At 42.5% G+C, this 6,503-nt stretch overlaps 1 long non-coding RNA gene across 1 annotated transcript; it reads left to right on the top strand.

The window, feature by feature from the left end:
• The first annotated feature begins 349 nt into the window (after nt 1-349).
• LOC307212092 lies at nt 350-6,043 on the top strand. The gene is made up of 3 exons (XR_013836816.1): nt 350-437; nt 2,768-2,888; nt 5,916-6,043. It is a non-coding gene; the product is annotated as an uncharacterized lncRNA (long non-coding RNA).
• The last annotated feature ends 460 nt before the right edge of the window (nt 6,044-6,503 follow it).

Raw genomic sequence — 6,503 nt, 5'->3', positions numbered from 1 at the left:
TGGGACTGGTTAAACTTCTACAGAACATTTAGTCTGATGACATTCCCAACATCGCTTTAAAAAATTGATCAAGATGGGTTGTAAAATATCAAGATGCATTGTAAAATATCAAGATGGGAATGCTAAGGGAGATCTCCGCCTTGTAGTCCTCTAATGCAAACCAGTAGTTCATTGGAGATGCCCCTAACATGGTGAAATGCTGGGTCTGTGAAATGGCCTCAGGTTGTTGACATGAAGAGCTTGCAAAACCAAGTCTGGATTTCCCCTTTTTGCAACAACCTGGTATGTCACCATCTCTAGAAGCCTTTAAATATCCGCATCACATCCCCTCTCCATCTCAGGTTGCCAGTGGTGGTAGATTGCAGTTGAACCTTCAGCCATGAGGCTCCTTCACCTTGTTTTTGGGCTTCTCTGCATGATGCTGCTGGTGGTTCCAGGTAATGCCATATTTTTTAAAAAAACCCTTGTCTCTGTATAAACCCTGTGAAAATCAAGTGTGATTTGATGGGACTTACTCCCATGTGGACGAGAAGCAGGTAAGAACTTTTGGTAGAGGACAGGACAAAGATGAGACTGTATGAGGATATTCACAAATTCTGGAGGCATCAGCAGCGGCTCCCAGGTGTTCCTCCTGAGCCCCATAGCCATTCTCCTCTGTTGCCGCCTAGTTTATCCTGATGCCTGAGGTGCAGTTGGGGACACTATCTTGCTACCAATGTTGAAGTAAGATTAAGTTGTTAGCCCAGAAGCTTCTGATTGTGGAATGGGAAGGAGCTCCTGTCTCAGGAACATAGGAAGCTGCCTTCTACTGACGATTGGTCCATCTAGCTCATTATTGTCTACACTGAGTGGTAGTGGCTCTCCAGGATTTCTGGAAGGAGTCTCTCCTAGCCCTACCTGGAGATTGAACCCAGGACCTTCTGTTTGCAAGGCAAATCCTTGACCACTAAGCCATAGCTCAGTCTTGGACAAGTCCTTGCAAACATATGCAGTGAGTCTAGCTTGCAGAAATTTAGTAGCTGAAGCTTTTCCTGGTGTGAAAATTAAATGGTGGGGGAAGCTTCACTTGTTACATTTTTCTGTCATTTAGCAGGGAGTCTGTGGTCCTCCAGATGTTGCTGCACTCCACCTCCCATATGCCATGACCATTGGACAACTGTCTGCAGCTGATGGGAGTTGTAGTCCAGCAACACCATCTTGCTGTGTGTTGTAGCAAATTTCCATAATTACATAAATTAGGTAAGTTATGTTGCCATTGTGTTATTCTATCCCATTTTTTTTTCTCAATGCAAAGAATCTCAGTGCAAATGGGATGGGTGGGATGTGATCCGTTACCTAATGTGGACAGACTGAAAGCAACAACAACAGTAAATAACAAGCATGAGAGTGCTTGGACTAAAATTGTCAATCAAAAGCTTTACTTTTCTGGTTTATCACCACAGCAGCTACTAACACAGGGCTTCAGTAAAGCAAATAATTTAATTGGACAGCGCCTATATCATATTGAGCGACAGAATAACCTGGCCACAATAAGGAAATTTCGTCTATGGTATGATTATTTCCCACCTAGTCATTTTGACACTTTGGCACCCTATTTGCAAAATTTAACAATTCCAAAGTACAGATGTGCTTTCACTTTCGCAGGATTGAATATACTGCCTTCGGCTGCACTTGAGGGTCGATTTCAAAAAATTCCACTGGAAAACGGTTAGGCCCCTGTGGAGATGGAAGTACAGTGGTACCCCGAGTTACATACTCTTCAGGTTACAGACGCTTCAGGTTACAGACTCCGCTAACCCAGAAATAGTACCCCAGGTTAAGAACTTTGCTTCAGGATGAGAACAGAAATCGTGCGGCAGCAGCAGGAGGTCCCCATTAGCTAAAGTGGTGCTTCAGGTTAAGAACAGTTTCAGGTTAAGAACGGACCTCCGGAACAAATTAAGTACTTAACCCGAGGTACCACTGTATTGCGTCAGTGGTTCATGTGCTTCTGTCTTGCACTCTTTATAAGGATTTGAGGAGTGAGGTTATTAGCCCTCTATTATTGTCCAAGCCGGGTCACTCAACCATTGCTACTGTGTCCTTTCTTTTAGCAGATCAAGATGATCAGGTGACAGCAAAAAGTGCAAGCAGGGGCAATGAGAATAAGATCTATTATTTGAATATTGATGTAAACCCCCAAAATGTATTTTTATGGTTAGGTTTTTACTTCTATCTTCAGTACATTTTACTTTATTGCTATGGCTACTAGCCGATGCAAATAAATATTCTATCTATCTATCATATTGGTTGGAATAGGGCTGCCATATGTCTGGGATTTCCCAGACATATCCGGGATTCGTCTGTCAGAAATGATGCCTGTGTGGACTTTCCAAAAATCAGTAAAAATATCTGGGGAAACCCGGGCGTCTGTCAACCCATGTCAGAAGTGTTTATTGTTTTGGCAAATTTCCTTAAAAATAGCTCAGAAACAACTTTTGTGCCCAGATTTTCACTTTTTGAAATATGGCAACCCTAAGTTGGAATGGTTTCCATTCTAGAATGAGGTAAATGAATGAACATTGGCAATTTCTGCTTCTGTTTCTGTTTTCACCAGACTTCTCTAACATCCTTAGTTTTACCATACAAGCTAAATAAATAAAATTGACTATGTCATACTTGGCAATGCTAAAATAATAGGAAATGCAGGTCTGTTTATGCCGAAGCCTCAAACTGCAAAGAGCTCAGTTCTGCTCCAACTTGATTTTGTGTCTCTTTGTGTCTGCAGGATTTTCTAAAATCGGTAATGCCAAGCAGTGTCGTGAAGCCCATGGAAAATGTGTGAGGCGCAGATGTCCTGGTGATTACAAGCGCATCGGGAATTGTGCTAGAAAGATTGCCTGCTGCAGGTGAGAGCAAAGATCTCTGGCTGAAGGAGAACAAGGCACATGTTTGCAAACGTAGGAGCCAGGGTCAAGATCCCTTCAGTGCCCATCAGTATTCAACTTGGCACCCCTGTTTGCCAGTGAAAAGCAGACTGCCTCCAAGTGAATTTATGGAAGACAGCATCCATGCATTTGAGTCAACTCTCTCATTGCCCATTAGCTAATATCCAACTTACAAAACTTTGGAAAGCCTAGAGCAATAGTTTCTGAACTGTGGTACTCTGAAGCTTTTCAGGGATTCCCCAGGGAGTTCAGTAATGGTGTAGTGGTTGCCGTGGAAGACAATTTACTTGTTGCTAGAACCACTTGGGGTTACCTTCCTGTGTCTGTGGGAAAAGCAAAAAAAATATAAATGCAATGTGAACAGCCGCAAAATAGTTTTGGATGTATTCTCTGTTGTGCTTCTCATGGGACAGACATGAGTCCCACAGCTGTGTCCCCCACAGAACCTGAATGCACACCATAAATAATATGGTATAAATAAATTATTATTATTATTATTATTATTATTATTATTATTATGACAGGGTGGGCAGATTTTAAGTTTTGGCAGTACTTTTTTTTTTACTAGAACACCATAATCTACCAATGAGAGCTGGGTGGAAAAATCATACACTTAGAATAGAAGAATCTTTAGCTCAGAATGTGTTTTGAGCACCAGAACACTGAACTGAGCTCATAGTCCTCCTCCTCCTCCTCCTCCTCCTCCTATTATTATTATTATTATTATTATTATTATTAGCTCTCTCCCACCATTTTCCATGGCAGGGATTCATGGTGGCTTACAAATGAAATAGGTAAAGGTAAAGGTACCCCTGCCCGTACGGGCCAGTCTTGACAGACTCTGGGGTTGTGCGCCCATCTCACTCAAGAGGCCAGGGGCCAGCGCTGTCCGGAGACACTTCCGGGTCACGTGGCCAGCGTGACATCGCTGCTCTGGCGAGCCAGAGCCACACATGGAAACGCCGTTTACCTTCCCGCTGGTAAGCGGTCCCTATTTATCTACTTGCATCCGGAGGTGCTTTCGAACTGCTAGGTTGGCAGGCGCTGGGACCGAGCAGCGGGAGCGCACCCCGCCGCAGGGATTCGAACCGCCGACCTTTCGATCGGCAAGTCCTAGGCGCTGAGGCTTTAACCCACAGCGCCACCTGCGTCCCTACAAATGAAATAGAAACAGCTAAAAACATTGAGAAGGGATTATTAAAAAGCAATTAAACTGTAATAGAATTACAATACAGTGGTACCTCGGTTTTCAAACGTCTCTATTGACAAACGTTTTGGTTTTCGAACGCCGTAAACCTGGAAGTAAATGCTTCAGTCATCGAACACTTTTCGGAAGTCGAAAGTGCCACGTGGCTTCCGTACTGAGTTTTCCATAAGTAAATGCTTTGGTTTTTTTTAACGTTTCAGAACTTAAATGCTCTTCCAGAACAGATTGTGTTCGAAAAGCGAGGTATCACTGAATATAGAATATATAAACATAGAGATAATTACAGTAAAAACATCATAGTAGTAGTCCTTTCATGAAAACAATGAACCCCCCAAAGCCTGTTGGAATAAGAAAATTTTCAACTGCCGGTGGAAGGACAAAAAGAATGCACTTCTGGTTAGATTTATTTATTTCAGCAGCCTAATTTGGTGGAAATAGTTTTCTCTTTACTATCGTTAAACAATAGCAAATCAAGACCCCTTGCTGATTTAATGCAGGTTATATACATATAACGGCGTTTCCGTGTGCGGCTCTGGCTCTGGCTCTGGCTCTGGCCAGAGCAGCGATGTCACGCTGGCCACGTGACCCGGAAGTGTCTCCGGACAGCGCTGGCCCCTGGCCTCTTAAGTGAGATGGGCGCACAACCCCAGAGTCTGTCAAGACTGGCCCGTACGGGCAGGGGTACCTTTACCTTTACCTTATATACATATGTATCTATGATTATGATTGATTTTTATGGTAAAAAATGAAGGGATGTACTTTTTTAAAAATAACAATAATAATACAGTTTATAAAGAAAAAAACAAAGATTATTCTCATATATTTTTTTTTTAAAAAATCCAAATTAAAACATTAACCCAGAGGCAAAAGAGAGACAGACAGAAACAAACAAACAAACAAAGAGGAAGAGATAAAGTAAAAGGAAGAAAGGGAATTAAAAGAGAGAAATTGAAAAATAAAGAAAGAGAAGAGAGAGAGTAAATAGAGAAAGAGAAAGGAAGAAAAGTTTAAGAAGCTAAAGAACCTCCAGTGTGATAGTACTTTTGATAAAAGTACACTAAATAAAGATCATTTTCCTTAGTAATCCATTTATTAGTCACTTTATAAAAAAGAAATAAATCACAGATTATCAGTCCCACTCCCACCCCCGCAATACTCTGCTCTGCAGTGGAACTCCATTGCAGATATCTGGAGCAATTTCCCCGAAGGTCTAAAGACTGTGAACCAAACCAATGGCTAAAAGCATCCTTAGGAAATCTCCAGTACATGTCATCCCTTGCCAGACACATACCAAGGTATGATATAACACATGAGTTTTTAGACATCTGAAGATGCAGCTTGGACCAGGAACATATTACCTGTTGGCTATTCGTAACAGTGGGCTGAATCTAGTGCTCTTCCGCTCATCTTACTTGAACAATGGCTACCGTATCGTGGCTACTAGTCATGGTGGCTATGCTCTGCCTACATGGTCGGAGGCAGTAAGCTTCTGAATACCAAGAGGGGACAATGTTGCTCTGCTCAGGTCCTGCTTGTGGTTTTCCCATAGGCAGTTGGTTGGCCACTGTGAGAACAGGATGATAGACTAGATGGATCGTTTGTCAGATCCAAGCAGGCTTTCCACATGCTCTTAACAGCTGGGGATTTGCTGAATGAGCCTCTTTGCATTTTTGTAGCTGGTCAGGGAATGACTGTACGTTTCATATGAACCAAATTTACTTTCTAGAGTCGAATTTTTCCAGAATAAAATATGTCTCTCTGTGTCCTCCTTATCTGTGCAGGCGTTAACTGGCGACCACCTGGCCACATCTCAATGGCCTACTTGGAATTCACTGCCTCCTGCCGCTGTGAAACTTCTATGGACCACACACTTGGGATTTTACTACGCAGAGAGATGTCATTGCCTCCCACCTAAATAAAAACAACTTGTAATGCAACTTCGTGACTGAAATGGATCTGTTCATGTTTGGGAATGGGAAGATTATGGAATGCTTCTTTTGACTCCTTTTTTATTCCACACCCCCTGTACCAACCACATGCCAATGGACCTAAAGCACACAGATGAGATAGTGACACTTTTATGACCCTGCAAGTTGTCTCTGAATAAGAGCAGCCCAAATTCTAATGTTTTACCATTTATACTTCACTGAACTTGGTTGCCAAATCTCCCACCTTGTTTACATGAGCTAGATCGCACCAAATGGCCAAATCTGATGGAATGGTTCCTGTTGCAGCAGAATTATATTCACATTGTATGCACCTTGCATCTGCTGATCTGAAGGGAAGATGGTCCTTCTTGGTGTGTGTGTGTGTGTGTGTGTGTGTGTGTGTGTGTGTGTGTCCCATTATTTCAGCAGCTGTCTGGCTTC

The sequence above is a fragment of the Podarcis cretensis genome, assembly GCF_951804945.1.
Source record: "Podarcis cretensis genome assembly, chromosome: 3".
NCBI classification, from domain to species: Eukaryota; Metazoa; Chordata; class Lepidosauria; order Squamata; family Lacertidae; genus Podarcis; species Podarcis cretensis.
This window is presented reverse-complemented; position numbering and strand designations above follow the sequence as displayed.